Genomic DNA, 23,942 nt, shown 5'->3' with positions numbered 1-23,942 from the left:
CAAAGAAAACAGTGGCAGTATCTACTTAATCTGAAGATTGGTGGCGGGAAGTGTTGTACAATCTAACTAGTAATTAATGTTAAGCATTATGTTTTTGTTTTAAAATATTTTTTTAACGTTTATTTATTTTTGAGACACAGAGAGAGACAGAGCACAAGTGGGGGAGAGGCAGAGAGAGAGAGGGAGACACAGAATCCGAAGCGGGGTCTGAGCTGTCCCCTAAATGTTTAGGTGCCCCTAAACATCGTTTAGATTAAACAGACCTTTTATGAACGAGGAAGTAACGTGTATAGATTTTTAAGGTCTAGAGTGAGACTTAAAGAAATTTGGGTTTTATGGCGGGCTGCTGTGTGGGTTGTATCCCCAGACTCCAGGGTTTTATTCCTTTTACTCTCTACGGATTCTTTGGTGGGAAACTTTGAGAAGCTTGTCTTAAGATATAAGGTAATCTTTTTGAAAAATACCTTTATTGGGGTATACTCAGTATACAATATGTTGCACATATTCAGAGCGTGCAGTTGGATACGTTTTGACGTATGTATACACCTGTGACTCCATCCTGACAATCAAGATAATGAAGATACCTGCCACCTGCAACAATTTCTTCCTTCTCCTTTGTAATGTCTCCTTTCCTCCTTCCCCACCCCCATCAAGTAGGCCAACGACCTCTGATCTGCCATCTGTCAGTACAGATTACTTTGCACCGTCTAGAATTTTAGGTAAGTGCAATCACATAGTATGTTCTTTTGGAGGGAGCATATCTAGCTTCTTTCATTCAGCATAATGATTTGAAGATTCATCCACGTATGTAAGATGTGTGCATGCGTACAGTAGGTATTTAGCCACTCTAATACGTATGTAGTGGTAGTATCTTTAATGTTTATTTATTTTTGAGAGAGAGAGAGAGAGAGAAAGAGAGAGGCAGAGCACAAGCGGGGGAGGGGCAGGGAGAGAGGGAGTCACAGAATCTGAAGCAGGCTCCAGGCTCTGAGCTGTCAGCGCAGAGCCCGATGTGGGGCTCGAACCCATGAACCATGAGATCATGACCTGAGCTGAAGTCGGATGCTTAACCTAAGACTGAGCCACCCAGGCGTCCCGGAAGGACAGACATTTTTAAATTTTCAAGTCCAATTTATCAGTTATTTTTTTTCTTATGGATTGCACTTTTGGTGTTATATCTGAGAGGTATTTGCCTGACATGATTCTCTCGCTTGTTTTTCTCTAAAAGCTGTTTAGTTTTACATCTAGATCTGTGGTTCATGTCGAGTTAATTTTTGTATGTGGTACAAGGTATGTATTGAAATTCAGTTTTTAAATATATGGATTTCAAATGGTTCCAGAACCATTTGTTGAAACAAACTTGTTTCTCTACAAAATTACTTTTTCCTATGTGTAAACTTAATTGACCAAATATGTGTGAGTCTATTTCCAGATTCTATTTTGTTCCATCAATCTATTTGTCTATCTTGATGTTAATACCATACTGTTTTGATTATTGTAGCTTTATAATAAATCTCAGGGTCATGTAGTGAAATTCCTCCAAATTTGTCCTAGTAGGCTATTGTTTTGGCTATTCTGGGTCCTTTGTGCTTACACATGAATTGTTAATCAGCTTGGTAACTGCTACAAAAAAGCATGATGTTGAATCTTTAGATCAGTTAAAGAGAATTTGTACCTTAATGGTATTGAGTCTTCATGAGCATGGTCTATCTGTCTATTGATTGAGGTCTTTAATTTCTCTCAGTAATGTTTTGTAATTCTTAGCATACAAGTCTTGCAGATTTATCCCTCAGTATTTTGATGTTTTTGTGTTATTTTAAATTCTATATTTTTAAATTTCAATTTCTGATTGTTTGCCAACATAAATATGGCTGCTTTTTGTTTATTGATGTTGTATCATGCTATCTTGCTGAACTCGCTTTTTCTAGAATTTTTTTTTGTAGATTGGGATTTTCATCAAAGATGATCATATTATACAAATACAGTTTTACTCCTTCCTTTCCAATCTGATTACCTTTTACTTCTTTTTCTTGCCTTATGGTTCTGGCTAGACCTCCAATACAATGTTAAATAGAAGTGGTGAGAAAATTTTGCCTTGTTCCTGATCTTAGGAGGAAAGCGTTTAGTCTTTTATTTTAAGTATGATCGTAGCTATGGATTTAGGGTTTTCTTTGTTCCCTCTTTTTTTATAGATACTCATTATTAAGCTGAGGAAGTTCCTTTCTATTCCTAGTTTGCTGATAGATTTTACCAAGAAGAGATATTGGATTTTGTCAAATACATTTTCTGTGTTTACTGAGATGATCATGTGACTTCTGTTTTAGTTGTTAGTATATTTACTGAGATGATCATATGACTTTTCATTTTTAGTTGTTACTATGGTGAATTATATTAATTGATTTTTCTAATGTTAAGTCAACCCTATAGTCTTAGAATAAACTCCACTTGGTCTGTATTATCATTTACATTTATTGTTAGATTTGTTAAACTTTTTTTTTTAAGTTTATTTATTTTGAGAGAGAAAGAGAACATGAGCTGCAGAGAATATGAGCAGCTCTCTCTGAGCGGCAGAGAGAGAGGGAGGGAGAGAAAGAGAAAAACAGAGAGAGAGAGAGAGAGAGAGAGAGAGAGAGAGAGAGAGAGAGAGAATCTCAAGCAGGCTCTGTGCTGTCAGCCCAGAGCCGCACAGGGGGCTCAATCTCACAAACTGAGAGACCATGACCTGAGCTGAAATCAAGAGTCAGACGTTTAACTGAATGAGTCACCCAGGCACCCCAAACTTTTTTTGTTAAGAATTTTTGCATGTATATTCCTGAAAGATATTGGTGTTTAGTCTTCCTTCATTGTATATCTTTGTCTGGTCTTGGTACTGGAGTGATTCTGGTCTCATAGAATAAATTGGGAAGCATTCTCTCTTCTTCAATTTCCTAAGTGTTTGTGTATTATTTTTATTTTAAAATTCTGGTAGAATTCACCACTTTAACTATCTGGGCTTGGAGTCTTTGAAGGGAGATTTTAGCTTCAAGTTCAATTTTGCTAATGGATGTGGGTTTATTCAGATTATTTGTTTGCTTATCATGGATCTTTATTAATTTGTGTCTTTCAGGAAATCTGTCAACTAAATTATTGGATGTATTGGCATGAAATTGTCCATAATGTCCACATTATACTTTTAATATCTACAGACTGTAGTAACATCACTTTTCTTATTCCTGATATTTCTTATTCCTGATATTCCCGGTTTGTGTTTTTTCTTCCTTTTTTCCTCTAATACAGATTAGAGATTTATCAGTTCTTAATGTTTATTTATTTCTGAGAGGGAGAAAGGGAGAGAGAGAGAGCGCGCACGTACATGGTCTGGGGAGGGACAGAGACAGTGGGGGGACAGAGAATCTGAAGCAGGCTTTGTACTGACAGCAGAGAGCCCGGTGTGGGGCTCAAAGTCACCGTGAGATCATGACCTGAGCTGAAATCAGTCGGATGCTTAACCTACTGAGCTACCCAAGTGCCTCGAGATTTATCAGTTCTAACTGAACTTCTGAAGGAACTAGCTTTTGGTTTCATTGAATTTTCCCTATTTTTTGTTCGTTTTCTATTCAATTGATTTTTTTTCTCTATTATATCTTTTCTTCTGTTTGCTTTGGGTTTCATGTGCTCTTTTTTTTCCAGTTTCTTAAGGTAGAAGACACTGAAATTGTTGATTTGGGACCTTTCTTTTTGTTTAATACAAATTTTAATTTGTACAGATTAATACAAGTTTTGTTTAACGTTAATTTGGTGTTTTAAATTTTCCTCTTACTCTGCTTTACAAATTGTAATATGTTGTTTGCATTTTCATTCAGTTCAAAACACTTTCTCATTTTCCTTTTGATTTCTTCTTTGACTCATGCATTATTTAGAGATATGTTATTTATTTTTATTTTTCAATTATTTGGGAATTTCTCAAATAGCATTCTGTTATTGATTTCTAATTTAATTCCATTATGGTCAGAGAACACACTTGTATAACTTGAATCCTTTTACATTTTTTGATATGTTTTATGGCCCAGAATGTGAACCATCTTGGTAAATGTTTTGTGTGAGCTTGAATGGATAGAATTGATACTATTGTTCAAGTCTCCTATCTTTACTGATTTTCTGTTGACCTATCAGTTTTTAAGAGAAGGTTGCCGAGATCTATGATTGTGGATTTGTCTACTTTTCCTTGCAGTTCTGTCACTTTTCTTCATGATTGATTGATTGACTGATTGCTTTTGAGAGGGAGAGAAAGCGCACTCACGAGTGGCGGGAGAGGCAGAGAGAGAGAGGGAGAGAGGGAATCCTAAAGAGGTTCCACGCTGAGCGTGGGATTAAGAGTTGGTAGCGTAACTGACTGAGCCACCCAGGCTCTAAATATTTAGGGTAGTTATGTCTTCCTGACCCTTCTATCATTATGAAATTATTTCCTTTACCTTGGTGACATTCTATGATTTGAAATCTGCTTTGTCTGCAATTCATAGAACCATTCTACTGTCTTTAGATTAACGTTAGTATAGTATATTTATTTATATTTGTGACTTTATATTTCAAGTGGGTTTCTTGTGAACAACATGTAGTTTGATCTTATGTTTTTTCTCATTTGACACTCTGTCTTTTGAATGGAAAATTTAAGCTATTTACATATATATATATTTTTTATTTTTTAACATTTATTTATTTTTGAGACAGAGAGAGACAGAGCATGAATGGGGGAGGGGCAGAGAGAGAGGGAGACACAGAATCCGAAACAGGCTCCAGGCTCTGCGCGGTCAGCACAGAGCCCGACACGGGGCTCGAACTCACGGACAGCGAGATCGTGACCTGAGCCGAAGTCGGCTGCCCAACCGACTGAGCCACCCAGGCGCCCCTAAGCTATTTACATATGATTATTGGTCTAGTTAAGTTTAAATCAACCACTTATTTATTTATTTATTTATTTATTTAGAGAAAACACTTTTTTTTTTTAATCTTTATTTATTTTTGAGAGAGAGAGACAGAGTGCAAGCAGGGGAGGAACAGAGAGAGAGAGAGGGAGACACAGAGTCTGAAGCAGGCTCCAGCTCTGAGATGTCAGCACAGAGCCCGACGTGGGGCTTGAACCCATGAACCGTGAGATCATGACCTGAGCCGAAGTTGGATACCCAACCAACTGAGCCACCCAGGCACCCCGGTTATTTGTTTTATGTTTGTCCAATCAGCCCTTTATTACTCTTATTACCCTTTTGTTCTTTTCTGCCTCCCTTTGGATTGATCGTTCTTTTTCGATTCTCTTTTACCTTTTTTGTCTACTTAATACCTATGTCTCTGTATTATTTTATTTTATTTTTTATTTTATTTAAGGTTTTATTTTTATGCAATCTCTGCATCCAGTCTTGGGCTCAAACTCACAACCAAGGATCAAGAATCGCATGCTGAGGGCGCTTGGGTGGCTCAGTCGGTTGAGCGTCCGACTTCGGCTCAGGTCACGGTCTCATGGTTTGTGAGTTCGAGCCCCGCGTCGGGCTCTGTGCTGACAGCTTGGAGCCTGGAGCCTGCTTCGGACTCTGTGTCTCCCTCTCTCTCTCTGCCCCTCCCATGCTTGTGCTCTGTCTCTCTCTGTCTCTTAATAATAAATAAATGTTTAAAAAAAAAAGAGTCACGTGCTGTACAGACTGAGCCAACCAGGCACCTACTCTTTGTATTATTGTAGTAGTTACTTTAGCATTTGTAGTATACATCATTGTCATGGTCAACCTTGAAGTTATATCCTACTACTAATGTATAGTACAAGAACCTTAAAAGAGTACATTGCTATTTTTTTACTTCTGGCCTTTGTGCTATAGGTGTCCTATACGCTTTATTACTTCTATGTTATAAACCCCACAATTCATTGTGAGTATTTTTGTTTTAAAAATCAATTGCCTTTTAAAGAGATTCAAATATAAGGAACAGGTCTTTTATATTAATCTACATAGTTATCATTTCTGGTGCTTTTCATTCTTTTGTGTATATCCAGAGTGCCATCTTGACTCACTTTCCCTCTGCCTAAACGACTTCCGTTAACACTTTTTATAGTGCTGATCTACTGGCAGTGAATACTTTTAGTTTTTGTAGGTCTGAAAAAGCATTTATTTTACTTTGTTTTTAAAAACTATTTTCATTAGATCTAAAATTGTAATTTGACAGTTTTTTTTTTCTTTCAGTACTTTGAAGATGTGGCTCCACTGTCCTGTGACTTGCATTGTTTCTGATGAAAAATCTACTGTCGTCTTTATCTTTGGTCTTCTGTCTCTAATGGGTTTTCCACTCCTTCTGAGTACATCCACCATGTTTTGTTTCTGGTTGTTGTTTTTTTTTTTTTTTTTAATCCCTTTCCCCCACCAAAGTCTGACTATGAATGTACCCATGGCTTTCTTTGTATGTACCTCGTTTGGTGTTTATGGGTCTTTTTATTTTTTTTAATATTTATTTGTTTTTGAGAGAGAGAGAGAGAGCATGAGTGGGGGAACGGCAGAGAGAGCGAGGGAGACACAGAATCCAAAGCAGGCTCCAGGCTCTGAGCTGTCAGCAGAGAGCCTGAAGTGGGACTCGAACCCACAAACTGTGAGATCGTGACCTGAGCTGAAGTCATATGCTCAACTGACTGAGTCACCAAGTGCCCCTGAATCATCTTTTTATTTATTTTTTATGTTTTTTAAATGTTTATTCATTTCTGAGAGAGAGACAGAGAGAGAGGGAGAGAGAGAGAGAGAGAGAGAAAGAGACAGAGTGTGAGTGGGGGAGGGGCAGAGAGAGAGGGAGACACAGAATCTGAAGCAGGTTCGAGGCTCTGAGCTGTGAGCACAGAACCCAGCATGGGGCTCGGACCCTTGAACTGTGAGATCATGACCTGAGCCAAAGTCGGACGCTCAACCAACTGAGCCACCCAGGCGGCCACCCCTGGGTCTTCTCAGACATGAAAGTGTATGCCTTTTTTAAAGTTACGTGGTTTATTTTAATTCCAGTGTAGTGAACATACAGTGTTATATTAGTTTCAGGTGTACAATGTAGTGATTCAATAATTCTGTACTCAGTGCTCATTGCAGTAAGTGTGCTCTTTAATATCTCTCACCTATTTCACCCATCTTCCTCCCCTCAACACCTAAAAATTTATATCTTGAACCAAATTTAGGAAATTGTATCTTCAGATAATCTTTGTGTCTCATTCTTTATCTCCCTGTTCTCTCTTCTCCTTCTTAGACTTTAATTGCTGGCCATGGATAGTCTCATAGGTCCCCAAGGTTCTCATTTTTTCCAGTCTTTCTTTCTCTGTTTTATAGACGGAATAAGTCTGTTTTGTCTTTGAGTTCATAGATTCTCTTCTGTTCTCAAGCCCATTCAGGAGATTTTTAAATTTCCAATTTTAAATTTTCATTTGGCTCCTGTTCATTATGAGTGTATTTTGCTTTTCATGCGTATTGATTTTTGTGCTGAGGTATCACGTGCATGGTTTTAATAGGCTTTTAAAATCCTCATCGGTTAATTCTAACATCTGGGTCATCTTGGGGTCAGTCTTTTTGATTGCTTTTGACTTTTCTCTTGAGTACGGGCTATATTTTGTTTCTTGACATGTCTAGACATTTTGGAGTATAACCTGGAGGTTATGAATGATAGATTGTAGAGACTCTGGGTTCTGTTATTCTTGAAAGATGTTGAGTTGTCTTGTCTTGTGTCATTAGGCAGTTATCTTGAGTTGACTCTGATTCCAACCCTTGTCTCTTTTTGTGGTGGACTGTAGCCTAATCTCTCCACATCTCGTTTAGCTTTAGCTTGGCTGCTTGTAATCTTCCCCACACATGGGTAGCTGCAGATCAAGGTAGAGTTTTTACCTGAGACTTGGGGCTTCCCTTTCTCAGACTCTCTCCTTCATGGGGTTTCACCCCTCACTTTATATCTGCTGTGTTTGTACTGGACTCTGCCTTCTGGTTCTTCAAGCCGATAATACGTGGGGTTTGTATCCATGTTTTAAGAGCCCCATGTGGCCCTGACTAGTGACAAGTCTTAAAAAACGCAAAGTGTACCCATCGCCTTCCCCTTCTTTCAAGGGTAGACTCCCCTGTAGCTTTTGCTTTCTTCTGCATTCAGGTGGTATTTTTGTTTGTTTGCTCATTTGCTTGGGTTTTAAATCTAAGGTCGGTAGTTGTTATTTTCAAGAGGATTGGTCTGTTAGTAACTACTCCGTTATTACAAAAAGCAAAACCCTCCTCTTTCCTGGACTGTGAAAGTTCTGTCGCTGGTTCTAGGTTCTTCCGTCTCCCTCGGCTTCACCCCCTTCCGTGAAGGCATTGCTGCCTCTCTCCTACCCTGGGCAGTTACAGTCTTGACTCCTGCTGTTCCTTGAGAGATTATGTGCTCTCGTGTCCATTCCATTGGTCTCGTTTTCTCGGGACAGACTTCATAGCCCTTCATATCTGACTTTCCGGTGCCAGGCTCTCCCCCTCCATACGATCTTCAACACCTACAGCCAGAACTTCCTAATGAAATAAACCTCCACGTTTCTGCCTCATTCAGATGGCTTCAGCAGATCCCTGCTGCCTAGGACGGCTGTCTCCTCACTCACAGACAGTGATACGTCTGTACTTCTGGAAGCCAGCTGCCCTTGCAAATCTCACACCCCTTTCTCCATAGTTTTCTAGCTTTCCTGAGGGTAAGGGAGGCAGAAGGAATGGAAGTGTGTCACCTCAGCCGCACAGTTAGGACTGTACCCCAGCATTGGCCCAGACACCTCAGAACTTCCGGAGAAAGAAGAACATGGTTTTCCTTCAGGTATCCCGGCATCCTGTGGCTGGCCGCCTGAGCATCCACAAGCCTTCCCAGCTGAGCTCAGCCGAGCTGTCTGGCCTCAGTTACTTCCTCCAGCATCACCATTTCCTCCAGCTGGCCCACTGTCCCTTTGAGCAGCCCCACCATGCTTGTTCACATCTCTATGAATGGCTGCTTGTGAAGAATTCATTCCAATTCCTGTTTCTTACATGAGCTCTTCCCTGATTGCCAGTGATTGAAAGTCATCTGTCTCTATGCTCGGCCTTTCTGTTTCTATTTTTGTTTTTGTTTTTTAAGGCTCTGTGAGCCATCCTTGCCCTCCATTCCAAAGCTGACCACCATTTTTAAACTTCTTTTCTTTAATGTTTATTTATTTTTGAGAGAGAGAGAGAGAGAGAGAGAGAGAGCGAGCATGAGCGGGGGAGGGGCAGAGAGAGAGGGAGACACAGAATCCAAAGCAGGCTCCTGGCTCTGAGCTGCCGGCACAGAGCCCAACATGGGGCTCGAACCCACGAACCGTGAGATCATGACCTGAGCCGAAGTCGGGCACTTAACCGACTGAGCCACCCAGGTGCCCCATATTTTTCAGTTATCTAACAAGTTTTTGTTACAAGTCACAGAGACCCACGGAGCGCCTGGGTGGCTCAGTTGGTTAAGTGTCCGACTTCAGCTCAGGTCCTGATCTCACGATTTGTGAGTTCGGGCCCCTCATCGGGCTCTGTGTTGACAGCTCAGAGCCTGGAACCTGCTTCCGATTCTGTGTCTCCCTCTGTCTCTCTGTTCCTCCTTCACTTGTGCACATGCTCTCTCTCTCTCTTTCCCTCCCTCCCTCCCTCCCTCCCTCTCACTCTCCCAAAAATAAATAAACATTAAAAAAAAATTAAAAAAAAAACAAACCAAGTCACAGAGACCCCTTCAAACAAACTTAGTTTTCTGAGAATGGGGGAAAATATATTATAAGGAGACCTGGGAGTCTGACTTGCCATTTTCCATTTTCTGAATCCCGAGTCTCTCTTCCTGAGAAAGATAATCTGATTGGCCAGGCTTGGGCCAGATTTGTGCCCCTCCTCCAATCAGTCTAGGCCAGGGAACAAGGTGACATGGTTATAAATATGGCAGCCTGGTGTAGCGCCTTTGAGGGGTCTCAGGACTGATCAAGGAAGACGATTATGCCTACGAGTAGCAGTAGTATATGCAACCTTTGTTGGGCAGTACTCAGGCAGGTTTACATGGGGCTGCAGGGGGTGGTGCCCCCGAGAACAGGAGTCTGTCCACAGAGTGTAGTGGGAGGGTTGAGGGTATCTACCTCTTCAGAAGGGGAGGAGGGGGGGGGTCACTCCAGGAGAGAGGATAACTGGAGAGGGTCTCACGTGTGGCTAGGTGATGTTCACCAGCGTGTCAGGGCTGGTCTTTGTCAGGAAGCTCCAAAGGGCAGTGGTGGCTTTGGGGTTTATAACCACAAGGTTGTATCTTGTCATTGGCTAGCAGAGGCTAGGTGTGGTTTTGTAAGGTATGCAAAACTGGCAGGCTTTAAATAGCTAAAAATCTGCTTGTTTGGGCTATTAAAAAAATAATGGGATGTGTAAGAATTTGAGTTAGGCACCAGCAGACTTTTGGGCTAACAGGTCTGAGTGCAGTGAAGAAATAAACACCCCAGGAGCCAACATGGGTCATCTTTGGCTCATGTGTATAACACCCAGACTTAACCCTGTTGATCTTGGGATTTGGGAGGCTAGTTGAAAGGAGAAGGAGACCCTGTCCGGAGAAAGTAGAGGCTCCTACAATGGTTCTTGTATCTCCTTCTGCAGTTGTCTGCGTGGTGTAGACGGCGGTGTGCACAGTTGCAATTGACATATTACCTGGAGGTCGCTAAAAGGAGCCTATACCTTATTACACATGGTAAATGTAAAACCATGTTTATTGAATGAATGAATGAATGAATGAACGAATGCTTTTCTTTTCTCTGACATCTACTTGTGTAAGGTCATATCCCTTATGGCACTTTCCCTGCCTGGCCTCCATTTTTTTTATTTTTTATTATTTTTTTTACTCTTCTGGGCTCCTCTGTATCACTCCTTTGATAACATGCCAACTTACGTGGTTGCGTCTGCCCTCCTGCTGAGATCACGCGCTCCGCAAAGGCGTGAAAATGACATGCATCTCTTTAATCTTTCACCTTGTTAGAGTTGTGCCCTGCCCCGGGAGTGGAGAACCCTAACCTATTTGGTTGGGTTCCTGCTCGGGGGAGGACCTGGTCCTCACGGGAACAGGAAGCGCGGGGTCTGGAACTCCAGTCCTGTTTCAGGAAGGCCTTGGTGGTGGCCCAGTGTGCCTCATCCTCGAGAGCCAGCGCAGTCGGGAGGTGAAATGATAAAGTCAGTGCCAGAGAGAGTGCGGAGGACAGACAGCTGATCAGGGTCTGTGGACAGGTTGAGGCGAACAGTTCGGGGCCGAGACTAGGAAGGCCGGCCAGAGTGTCTTTTCTGCGGGTTGTCTGCCTCACAAAGCTACCGGAAGCCTGATCCTTGGTGCCTAGCACAGAGCTTTGCGTACGGTAGGAGGCCACGAAATATCGTTCTACGTTCCTGAGTCCTCGGTGGCCTCGTCGTCATAGGAGCCAGGACGTATGTCACAGCAGGAAGACAAGTTACTGCATGTAGAATACTAAACATGTGTTGATCCTTGAGATTTCATTTGCTTATTTACTTCTACACCTTAGGAGAGCGGAAGCATCCATTTCCATCTGGCCTCTGTAAGGGTATAAAAGATTAAAGCAACAGAGAGAGGAGAGAGAGAAGAAACTGTAGCCAGATTCCATCTTCCTAAAGCTCAAAGCCCCTGAAGCATTTATCTGCACAGATAGCCACCTCTGTACGCACAGTATCTGCACACAAATAAAATGCCCTTCTGTGTTGGGTGCTCCACAAACAATAATGCTGTGTACTCTCCTTCCCCGAGATGCACAACTTGTGGATGAAATCAACTATTAATCTGTACCTGTTGGGTGCTTAATTTGGACAATTGGGATGCTCTTTTACTCGTTCACGCCCAGTGGCATTTTGAGAACCCTGCAGCCATTCCCGGGGGGGTGGCTTCTGACCGAGGCCGTGACAGAGATGCCCACATCTGCTCCCGGGTCCCAGGAGCAGCCACGCTGTCACAGTTACGGCCCCTTAAGTGCTCCTCAGGTACCAAGGGCCGCAGGGATGGTTCCTGTTGCACTTTGACACCCTGGGCGTTCATGACTGGGCAGCCTCAGAACCGAACCTTTAACTTTTCATTACGTGTGTCGTTTGAACAGTTATGCACATGTGACCACGTTCTGACTGGTTGGTTTCAACCTAAATAGGCTTCCCTGTACTTGAAGCCTTTCTGAAAAGGAAAACCCAGTACCTCTATAAGTGACAGCGTGTGCCGTAAGTTGACATTGGTGACCTTATTCTTAGTGGCGGTAAAGCTTGGAAGAAATCTTTTTCTGCCCTTACCCAAAGTGGATCGCCGATCTGGAACTGGCTTTTCAGAGTAACGTGGAGTACGCTCAGCTGTGAATGTTTTGGCCTCTCTACACTGTCGAAACGACAGCCAGATGACGATCGATTTAACTCGTGGACCTCTCTCTTCTTTTACGGAGAGCGCAACAGATAGATCCACGGGAAGCACCGAATAAAGGGAAAGCTACAAGAATGGCAAAATGCACAGATGGAGTGAGGACTATAAAATTCCTCGAAAGCGCAAGCTGAATGTGTGATGAACTAAAATTAAATGTAGTTGTTCTAGGCAGTGTGAGTAGTGGAAGGAGGGCTGTCCCGACAACCAGCGCAAGCTCTGTTCCCAGCAGCTTACGTGACCTTGACCAACCCCTTTGGGCCTCAGTTTCCCTATCAGTAAAGTCTGGTCACAGCAGATGATGTCCATGCCCAAGGTTTAAGGGGCCAGCTCCAAGATTGTGCGGTAAGGAACGTTGTTTGGCTGTTTAATTGCACTTAATTGAGGTAACATTGCTGTTGTCCGGGCATGTGATTTACACAGAGGTTCTCCCCAGGGAGGAGGTGAGGACAGCCATAAGCTTCCGCTGGCAGATGTTAAGGACTCAAGTCTGATTGATGCAGAGGCCAAGGGCAAATCCATTTACAATAGCCAGCTCCCTTTGAGACCTGCAGCAGAAAAGCACAGCGAGGTGCAGAATGTCCGGCTCCATTGTCCCCGAGGCTCTAGCCCCGTGGGGTGGGAGTGGAGTGCTTGGTTACCCGGCTGTTAGGACAGCTTCTCTCCATGCTTCACCCTCTTCTTCCCTCACTCGTGGGTTTTCTCTTTTTCTAGCATCTTCTCCGTTCTGGCTTGGCTGGTTATTATCGTGTCTTCCATTGTCAGCATCATCACCTGGTTCTCCAGTGACCCTTCCACAATAGCTGGAGGGAACAAAGATAAAGCGATGTCCCCTCCCTCCTGGTTCATCTGGAAATGCTACCAACTCTTCCCGAAGTGGAGGGGATGGTGTGTGTGTGTGTGTGTGTGTGTGTGTGTGTATGAGAGGGAATGAGAGCGAAGGGGCAAAGACAGAGTAGGAGATAGTTATAGTTGGGTAACAGTGGATATGGTTTGAAATAAATAAACAGGGGCTCCTGGGTGGTTCAGTCAAGCAACCAACTCTTGATTTTGGCTCAGGTTGTGATCTCACAGGTTATGAGATCAAGCCCCCATCAGGCTCCACACCGAGTATGGAGCCTGCTTGGGATTCTCTCCCGCCCCCTCTGGCCCTCTCCTGCTTGCACACATGTGCACAGGTACACATGCTGTCTCTCTCAAATATATATACGTATATATGTAAAATTTAAAAACGCCGCAAACTCAGAATGGTAACATTAGACTGCATAGAAGCTGCATCTGGGAAGTAGGGTTCGGGGAACCCTACTGTAACTGCTTAGTTTCTTTCTGATATTTCACTCCTACTACTTCTGACATGTGAAAGTCTGTCCCCAAGACACCCAACAGCCCTTGCTTCACAGCCCTGAAGGGGATCAGAACATGCTGTCCCCAACCCTACCACTTTGGCATATTGGTTATTTTGAGCTGAAGGCACTTGAGAAACAGCTGAGACAGGAAGGGCTCTCTGCCCTCCCCCTCTCTACCTAAAAGAAGGGCATAAATTTCCGGTGAGAAAGGTGGCCTCCCTGTACCAGGAAGAGGAGAACATAGTTATCGCTGGAGATGGGGAGCCGACGCTCAGATGAGCCTGTACAGAGAAACCTCACTTCTCTCCCACATTAGTTCCCCCACATATCTCCTAGTCACTGCCCACAAATCCCTTACTCTTTTGCTTTGTCACGTCTCCGCAACGTATCCCTCTTTGTTAAAATGGTATCTAGACGCCTGGATCCAAACACTTGGGGCTGCCACTTCTTTCTGTGAAGCCCCCTGTGCCCCATAAAAATATTACTGTCACAGAAAATTTGTTTGCTTTTCCCCCTGTTAGTCTGTCTCTTGTCAGGTTAATGTACAGGCCCCAGGTACGGAACCTAAGAGGGTAGAGGAAGTCTTTCCTCTCCTAGAGTTCTGAGCAGCTGATCATACTACCCACCCTCAGTATGGTTTCCTGCCCTGCTCTGGAGGGATGCAAGCATAAGAGCCAGCTCTCCGCTGGAGGCAGATGGCAGAGAACAGGGGTTTGGCATTCTGAGAAAGCAGTGGACTATCCTGTCTCTAGAGAGTCTGCACCGTTAGGACTGCAAAACCTCCTTAAGCCTGGGCTAGTTTAGGTCCAACGCCTTTAGGGGGTAACCTCTAGGCTTCAGGGCAAACAGGACTGTGAGATAATGTGAGTTATAATGTGAATTAGAAACGGAGCAAGTCTTCCGAGAACCCCCAGCCTCTGAGATGATCTGAATGTGAGTCAAGGAATACCCAGGCCTGCTCTGGCCAGGTATGTGCATTCGGAATAGAACGGGAGCGGGACCGTCTTTGGGAAAAGGCAGGAGGTATTGAACTTGGTCACTATTTCAATCTATGACTTCAAAGTTAGAGCCTCCAAGCTCCAAAAATGTCTTGTCGTTCTGAATGTGACCACGATGATGACCGTGGATCCTCTGGATGTTTAGGGGGAGCTGCCTACGCCCCCACACGGGGCTCCTCCATGATTGGAGGTGCGTGCTGGTGAGGTGCAGGGCAGCGTGGGTCCTGGGCTTACCCTGGGCACACGGCCCTCCCTGCGTGATGATAGCCTTCAGGGGACATGCAGGCCTGGCCCCTGGCAAGTTCTGACTTCCACTGGTTCTGTGGATGTCACAAGACTTCCCCGGGATCCCTGTCCTGGGTCTTGGAACTGAAGCCGTTCTCAGACCAGATCCCAGATTCTGTTTCTAAAGAGGAGCAGAGGGCGCAGGATTGAGAGTTAGGCATCCTGGGTTCTGGTCCCAGCCCTACCACCAAATGGCAGTGAGACCCTTCACCGGTCGCTTAACTTTCTGAGCCTCGGGGCTCTCTTGCACACCAGGCGGAACCCCCATCCTGCTTTCTAGCGCCTCTCAAATCCTCCCCGTTTGCGTGGGAAGCCCCTCTCATGGGGAGGTCTGCTTGTCAATTTTGATCTGCCTCTTGTCTGAGTGGGTCCCATGAGGGGGAAGGAGGAGGAATCCGGGCTGAATGGTGAATGAGAGCTGGAGGGCGTGGGGGCTGCCTTTCTCCACAAAGCCCGTACTTGCTTGACAAGATAAAAATATCTCCTACAGTCTAACAATGGATCTTTCTGAAATATTGAAGTAGTTTTTCCAGATTGGAAACTACCATATTAGATGTAAGCAGGTGATCACTGAGGTCCGTAAGGTTGGTGGCTGCTGCTTTAACATTTGTATTAAAATTTAAATTTTGTCTTCATTCCACAAATATTTAATGGCCTATTATGTGCCATACACTGGAATAGATATGGCAATGAGCAAAACAGACAAAACCTCGCCTTCTTGGGGCTGACATGCTAGGGGATAAAGGACAATGAACAAAATAAATGATACCTATACTCTGCAGAGTAGAAAGTGCTCTAGAGAAGGATGAAGCGGGGTCGGGGCTGTGACTTTAAACCAGATGGCCAGGGGGCGCCTGGGTGGCTCAGTCGGTGAAGCGTCCGACTTCAGCTCAGGCCGTGATCTCACCGTCTGTGGGTTCGAGCCCCGCAGCGGGCTCTGTGCTGACAGCTCGGAGCCTGGAGCCTGCTTCGGATTCTGTGTCTCCCTCTCTCTCTGTCCCTCCCCTGCTTGCACTGTCTCTCTCTCTCTCTCTCTCTCAAAAGCAAATAAACATTAAATAAAGTTTTAAACCAGTTGGCCAGGACAGGCTTCCCTCCCAAGGGGCTGAAGGATAATGGCAAGTAGATCCGTAGGGGACGAGTTCCTCAGGTGGAAGGTGCAGCAACTGGGAGGTCCTGAAGGGGGCCTGGCCTGGTCCATGAATAGCCAGGGAGGCCTGGGTGGGTGGAACAGAGTGAGGGAAGGGAGAGAGAAGTAGCAGAGAAGCTCAGAATCGTTGTTGGCAGTGGGAGTGGATGTCAGACGACATAAAGGCTAGTAGGAATGTCGAGGATATGTCCTATCACGTCGAGGGACGTGATAGGACTGCTACTCAACATGTGGTCCATAGGCCGGCAGCGTGGGTGTCCCCTGAGCGTTGGTGGGAAATGTAGAGTCTCGGGTTCCACCCCAGACCTACTGAGTCAGCCCTTGCTTCTGATGGGGCCTGCGAGTGATCCGTGGACACATTCGAATTTGAGAAGTACCGGTCTAGAGTTGCCTGTGGCTTTGGGCATCAGCAGCCGGGGAGTCTGCGTGAAGCATGTCCACTGAGGATCCGGGCAACCTGGGGCGGGCGCGTCACTGCCCGTCGGCCTGAGCTTCTCCCTCTGCGGAAAGAGGAGTCAGGTGTGACATTGACATTCCCTGCTCCAGCCCCACTCCTGCTTTTCCAGGTGCTTGTCCAGGCGTGTGCCCCTCTTAGCACCCATCCCCCTTATTCATCGGACCACACTCTGGGGTTGAGGGGGGCGGGAGGTGCGTCAGGATGCTGGCAGTCTGGGTGTTGTGGAATTTCTAGAATGCCTTCCTTCGGCAGAGATGCTCTTTCCTTTCAACGGGGGGGGGTTACACATGTCCAAAGCCTACCTACCACCCCTCGCCCACTTCGGGAGGACGCGTGCTTCGAGCAGAGTCCTGGGCATGCTGGCTAATCTACAGACCAAATTCCCATCATCTTTAGCCAGATCCCTTCTCGGTCCAGTGGTTCCAGGTGCAGGAAGGCTGGTTGCCTTTGAGGGTACGTGGAGGTGTCGCTTCTCCAGAAGAGCGTTCGTTTTGCATGGAGCTGGCCGGTCCGTGCTAGGATCCTGCAGCATTCCTGGGCCTGCCCTCCTGAGAGACACCACCCGGCTCCCGGGGCCTGGGGACGGAGTCTCACGTCTCAGCAATCTAATTTTGGCTCGGCTATTATTAACTTCTGAGGAACTTCGGGCAAATCGCTTCACGTGCCTGGATATCAGGCTGCTTATTGATAAAATGGGGTTATAATCATTTCTACTTCACAGCCAGGTTACTGAAGCTTCATTATATAAATGCGTTTGAGAGCTGTTCGTAAATGTGTGATTTCCGGGCCCAAGTCACTAGGTACTAGCATACTTTTTTTTTTTTTAATTTTAATGAGTGTAAAATCCTCTCTACTTCTGTTCATTTAATGACTGCAGCATTGATGGGCAGATAATGGCAAATGCCCGTTAATGTTCCTCACGGATTAGCGTGGGTTAACAAACAAACTAGACATTGACCTTTCTTGGCTGTTTCGGAATTAGTCACACACTTCCCATTATTTGTGTATGTCAGCGGTGCGACCTAAATAAAGTTAGGGTTGATCTCTTTCAGAATAGGTTTTGGATTTCTCCTTACAATAAAGTTAAGGCAAGCTGATGTATGGCTCACAACCAAATAGAGAGACCTTTTCAGCCAAGCGCTTGCTCAACTGGGGAGTTATTATTGAACGTTGGTTTCTGGATGTGGTCAAATTCTCAGGTTTCTCAAGTGTTTTCTGGCCTGCTTAGGGCAGTAGTAGAAAGCAGGCTTCATTTGTCACTGCCATTTTCCATTGGTGGGGGAACCCGATCGCTCCAGTGGCCCTGCGTCTTACCTTACCACTTGGAATTCCAGATCAGCCCCGCGCTTGCTGGGGTTGGGTGTTTTCAGATCTTTGCCATTGTGCTGTTAGATGGCCTTCTGGGCTCCCTTGACTGACGACTTAATCAGCTGCTGTCCATGCTGCCTAAAGCAAGTGGGTTCAGGGACGCTGTTTTATTAGCTGAATAATCTCAGGCAACCTACAGATTAAAGCAAGCAAGCAAACAAAACAACATTCATAGCAACCACTGAAGCACCCTTGGTCACACTGGCTCTCTGATGAAGTTTAGACCTGCAGAGAGAAAATCAGACCATCACAGCCTAGCCTGGAAGAAACTGCAGAGGGAGCTAAGTCCCAGATCGTGCGTGTTTTCCGGACCTTCACTCTTCTGGCTTTGGTTCTATGTCACTGCCTGGGGTGGAGATCATCCTTGCTTTCTAGGATACGTGAAGGCCTGTCGAGGAAGAAGGTGCTTCGCGAGAAGTTCACGTATTGTTTGGATGCTCCTGGGTTAAGTGTGGATTGGATCCAAGGGCTCAGGGTGCCAGATCTCTAGATGGGCTCCCTGGGACTGGGGAAGTGGTAACTACCAGTCCTACGAGCCATGATTGCATCGTCTTACAAAAAGTTTATACCAAGAAGAGCATCTCTCCCAAACAATACGAAGCCACTCTTCAGAGATTTCCCCCAGACCTGGGGCTTCGAATTGGGGTGGGAAGTGGGGAGCAGCGTGGAGACACGGGCAGCTAGACCAAGTGGTCGTGGACACTCCCAACACTGTCCTCACACCAAACTGTGGCTCTTTGACTCGCTCTCTAATGCCCCTTGGAAGAGCCCCCGTCTTCATAAACTTTAGGAGCAGATTGAAGGATGGGGCCGTTGTGAATTATTGCCAGGACAGATCCAGAAGGATGCTATCGTTTTTGTTCTCCCGACTTCTCAACAAGTTGGTAAAAGATGGCTTCTTTCTGTCACGAGTCTTGCCGTCTACTTCCCGTCTCCAGGTACATAGGAATCACAGTGCTGAGTGCTTGGACCACTCCATGGCATTGTAGCCATCCTGCGAACACATGGGATGGATTCTTGACATGTGGCTTGGAAAGTGAGGGAGCATAACGCCGTAGATTGGGTCTTCTGCGGGTTTGTGTCTCCCAAGTGCACGTGAGTGGATTAGCGATCCACATGACCACTTGGCTGGTATACTCGTTGGCTGAGTGACCCAGTTAGAGGCTTGGCCCAGGGACAAGAGGACAAGGCTAGCTGGGCACTGTCAGGGAACCTTCCAACTGGGGCTGGGAGCTCCTGTTGTCCTGGTCAAGGGCGCAAGTCAAGCGCTTCTCCTGCCAGACCCAGGAGAAGAGTCCCTGCTACTGGTTGAATCCCTGAGTCATTTCCTTTCTGACCATGTAAATAAATAGCATGGAGTAAGGAGAAAATCCAGTGGGCTTGATATTAGAGCTTGTTTCATGGTGTCGGGTTTGTCTTTGGGAAGCAGCCATGGTGAGTGGTCTTCCGGTTTTTCATCCATTAGTTAACCAAACTTGAAAACTTTCCAAACTCCTTAAGGTGTTAATATGCCCAGTGGGGCACCCCGAGCGGTGACCAAGCCGACCTTCAGAGCGGTGGTGACCTTGTGAAAATCGCACACTCATAACTAGCCAGGCTGGGACAGAAGCCCAGCCCCTGACTCCGTCTGTCCTACTGTTGTCTCTCAGATGGTGAAGTGGCTCAATCTATAAAACGTGTGGTTGCTATGAATTACTGTTGTTGGTAAGGAGAATTGGAAACATTCGCATTTCTAGATTACCTTTCAAATATTCAAATTCATGCGCGAGTAGCATATGGCTAGAACTTGTATTTTTTCGCTCAGATGTCTTCCAATGTGCTTCATTGAATTCCAAATCCACATCAGGTTTGAATTTTGAAAATGCCAACTGTATACTAACTGAATGTGAGAAATGAAGAAAACTTTCATAAATGTTTTTTTTTTTTAAATAAAAATGGTGATTTATTTTTCTGCATTCTGATAAACCAGCTGTATGGATTGTTTTTTCCCCCATTTTCTTTCATTTGCATCTTGCTAATATTGAGGGAACAATATTGCTGATGTATTCTTAGCGAATTTCCCACGAGGCAGCCCCACAATAGCATGTAACAGACATCAAAGGAGAACGGACCATGGTGTTCTTTCCCATCACCTCTGCCGGCCAGGCGCATGGACCTAGATTTGGGTGGATCGAGCACCCTTCGTTGATCTCAGGCAGCTGTGTCTGCCGTGTCTTCTCAGCCTGTGCAAACTTTTGATTCAGTAATTATCTGACGCCGTTTTCTTCCTATTTGGAGTTGGATTTCATTTGCAGGTGCCGTTTATGTTTTTGTCACTTCCCAGGTAAAAGACTCTCAAGTACTTTAGAACTAATAAAGGACGGCTTTTATCTACTCCATTTTCCTCAGTTGCAGAGAAGATTAGTCTGCATATGCGTGTGTTTTGCATGACCTCAATCAGAGGCACTCGCACTGGGAGGAATGTTAGCTTGGAAGTCAGAAAACCGCCAGACGGAGAGAACCCAGGTACGGGGCTCTGAGAGCTTCGTAAGCTTTGAGATGCCCTCTTGTGGCAACCTCCCCCACCCCCACCGTCGAACGTACTAAAATGCACCACGAAGTGTGACTTATGCCTTCCATATCTTCACATCTAAGTTAACATTTACTGTAAAATAAAACATTATTTTAAGTACCCCTAAGACAAAAGGCTGCCCGGTAGAATTCGATGCACTCATTTCAGAGAGTTCAAATGTAGAAAAATGTGCATTTTAGAGCTGGCGAAATATAATTTAATTGTGAATTGAGTTGCCGTTGGGCTGTAGAGATAATGCTAAATTTAATAGTTTTGCAGCTTTTGATTTAGATTTATTTCTAACATATAAACATCAAAAGCACCCATGTGTCCATTATGCAGCTTTGGCTGATCTGAACATTCTGCCCCATTTGCTTCAAATATTTAAAAAATAAGACATTGGTGGTACAGTTGCAGGGTCCCTGCGTACCGTATGCTCCAGTCTCAGGCCTCCCCTCTCCCTCGTGACCCACATAATCCCTATCTTGATTGGGTGCTTATCATTCCCACACATGTTCGTCAAATTTTACTATAAATCTTTGTATCCACAAATGCATTTAGCATTTTTAAAACACTGCTGCTTATCTACTAGTAGCCATTGCCTTTCAGTAGGAGAACCCCGGAGCCTTAGCTGAACTCTGTCTGTCGGCCATGGCTAAGTGCCTAAGTTCTGGCTGATTATCAGATAAACCGGTAGCTACCAGTATGACATCTGGGTGTTGCCTTTATTTTATCTTATATTTTATTTTATTTTGTATTCTATTCTATTCTATTCTATTCTATTCTATTCTATTCTATTCTATCTTATTTTATTTTGTGTTATTCTTAAATGCTTGTTTATTTTGAGAGAGTACACGCATGCGAGCACGAGCAGGGGAGGGGCAGAGAGCGAGTGAGAGACAGAATCCCAAGCGAGCTCTGTGCCGTCAGTGCACAGACTGATGTGGGGCTCGAACTCACAAATGGTAAGCTCATGACCCGAGCCGAGATCAAGAGTTGGGACGCTTAACTCCCTGCGCCACCCAGGCGCCCGTGGGTTTTGCCTTTAAAACAAAGGATCAAGCCCTCCGTGTTTTCTTTCTTCCTGCTTCTGACCGAGACAGGACGAGGTGGTAGTGAGCTGCCATACAAATGTGGGAAACAACAGAGCTACACGGTGGAAGAATCCTGGGTCCCTGCCTTCGCGGTGCCTGCTGCCTCACCGCCTCCCACCCTCCCTGCCCCCATCAGATTGTTTACTGTCTCAGGCTGGGAAATAAACAAACATCTTTTTAGGTAAGTCGATGGTCTTATCTGATCCCCATTAAAACAGACCCTGAAATGTTCCAGTATAAAAGTGGTTTATATTCTGATTATGTACGTTACTAGTGACCTACGGTATTAAAAACTTCATTTTTCTTAAGTAGGGAGGATTAGGATAAACCACATGTATGTAATTCATTGCCTCCTCAGATTAAAAAAGGAAAACAGTGTATTTTGTAGCTTCCCCAGTGGCTAGCTAGGTATTGTGTCCAGTCCCGGAGTGGACGTAACCCTGTAGAGGGCACATCTGTTGAGTTCATTGATTATCTTCCATGTAGAGATAGAGCAAGTTCGTACACGGTTGGGGACATCTAGCTACTCTGTCCCCAACTGGAGACCTTGAAAGCAAATGTCACAAGGATAACTTCAGAATGAAAAGGAGACGTTTCCGTTCCCAGAAGGATTTCCTTCCCAAACGTTGAGCATCCATGGAAGCGTCATAAAAGTGAGGCCTTCCTGGTCAGTTTCTCCAGGAGCTGGCCCCCACCACTCCCCGCCACCCGCACGACGGATGCCAGAACGGCTGCTCTAGGAAGAAGCTGACCCTTACTATCTGGTTGGCATTCTTGAAGCTCCGTGCCGGTGTGCCTCGCGGTTGGGAACTCTTGCTTTCTGCAGAGTGGTTAAGCGGCTTGGGGGTTCTCCCCAGAGGGGCAGTGTCTGTGTCAGAGCTGTGGATATTAGGGGGACACAGGGACCACTTCTGTCCTGTGCCACTCTGCAGCCCTGATCATGCCTGATGGGAGCACATCCACCAGCTTGTCCCTGATCTCTCAGGTCAATGTGAATTCTGGCCTCTAAGGCAAGCCCGGTCTTTGGATTCCCTCTCAAAGGGGCCTCGGAACAGAGTGTTGCAAGGCACCTGGCCTCTCCTTTTGAATGGCAGTCATGCTGCCCATGCCAGTCACACTGGATACACCTTGACCTTGGGCCTTTTGCCCCCTGGCATTACGTATTGGGTTATCAGAGGCACCTGGGTGGCTCGGTCAGTTAAGCGACCGACTTTGGCTCAGGTCATGATCTCATGGTTCATCAGTTTGAGCCCCACGTCGGGCTCTGTGCTAACAGCTCAGAGCCTGGAGCCTGCTTCGGATTCTCCTTCTCTCTCTGCTCCTCCCCGCCCTCTCAAAAATAAATAAACATAATTTTTTTTTTTTTTTTTTAAAGAATTGGGTTATCAGCTGAGTGATTCTCAGGCTTCTATGGTCCGTGCATGGATTTGATGCAAAAGATCATGGTGTTGTGCCATTGTGCTACAACTTTCAAACACACATCAGAGTCCCCCGGATGAGTGGGAAGGTGACCCCTGCTCTGAGTGAGACTCAGCCTACAGGTTAAATTCATGGTGGCAAAAGCAAAGCCAAAGGACACAAAATTCCTTACTTCCACGGAGGCTGGAAACTCGGCTGTGCAGAGTCCTGTGCAATGAGGGAAAAAGACTTAGGTAGCATGTGAAAGTCAGTTTGTGCGTTCTGCCTGATTGAACTGCACATTTCCTTGGACGGTTTTTGCATTCTTAAAAAAAAAACCAAACCTAAAATTAGAAGTAAAAATTTCCTTAAGACCAGTTCTCCTGGTCTTAATTTGCCTAATAATCAGTTCACCAGAAATTCAATTCCGTTTTGAGCGTTTTTGCACTCGTTGCTAGTATCTCAAAACATTATTTAATTTAAAAATTAAAATTGCACATAAACTAAATTTAAAAACAAGCTTGGTGTGCCCTGAGAAAGCTCAGTTTATAAACCTCATCATGCCAGAGACATGGCCGAAGAAGTAAAGGACATTCCCGTGTAAAAGCACTCGAAAAGGGTTCAGATTATAAGCAAATTGCTCATTAGGTGACTGGCTTTAGGCTAATTGACCTGGAGTCAATGGCATCCAAAAATTGACACTTTTGTGCCCAGGGACACTCTCGCAGGCCTGTATTCATCTTATTTCAGACAAAATTCTAATCAACTCTCTTATTTGGTTTCCCAGCCCCTGGCATATTAGATGTGAATCAAACAGGGAGGGAATAGTACGAGCCAGGCCACTTTGCCTGGTGAGGAGGCCAGCTGATGCCCTGACAGCCAGGAGGGCC

General features: G+C 45.1%; 1 protein-coding gene across 5 annotated transcripts in view; it reads left to right on the top strand.

Moving 5' to 3' along the window:
- FOXN3 (forkhead box N3) overlaps nt 1–23,942 on the top strand; it is a 392,452-nt gene that overhangs the window by 79,356 nt on the left and 289,154 nt on the right. For 3 of the 5 annotated variants that reach the window (XM_042990331.1, XM_042990330.1, XM_042990321.1), the window contains exon 1: nt 21,647–21,835. The exons of the other annotated variants lie outside the window; for them this stretch is intronic. The gene's annotated coding sequence lies outside the window, so the exon portion shown is untranslated. Of the gene's footprint in view, nt 1–21,646; nt 21,836–23,942 lie in introns of those variants that run through there. 5 annotated transcript variants of the gene reach the window in all.

The sequence above is a fragment of the Panthera tigris genome, chromosome B3 (genome assembly GCF_018350195.1).
Source record: "Panthera tigris isolate Pti1 chromosome B3, P.tigris_Pti1_mat1.1, whole genome shotgun sequence".
Taxonomy (NCBI): domain Eukaryota; kingdom Metazoa; phylum Chordata; class Mammalia; order Carnivora; family Felidae; genus Panthera; species Panthera tigris.
The sequence above is the reverse complement of the archived record's forward strand: the minus strand, read 5'-3'. Positions and strand labels throughout refer to the sequence as shown.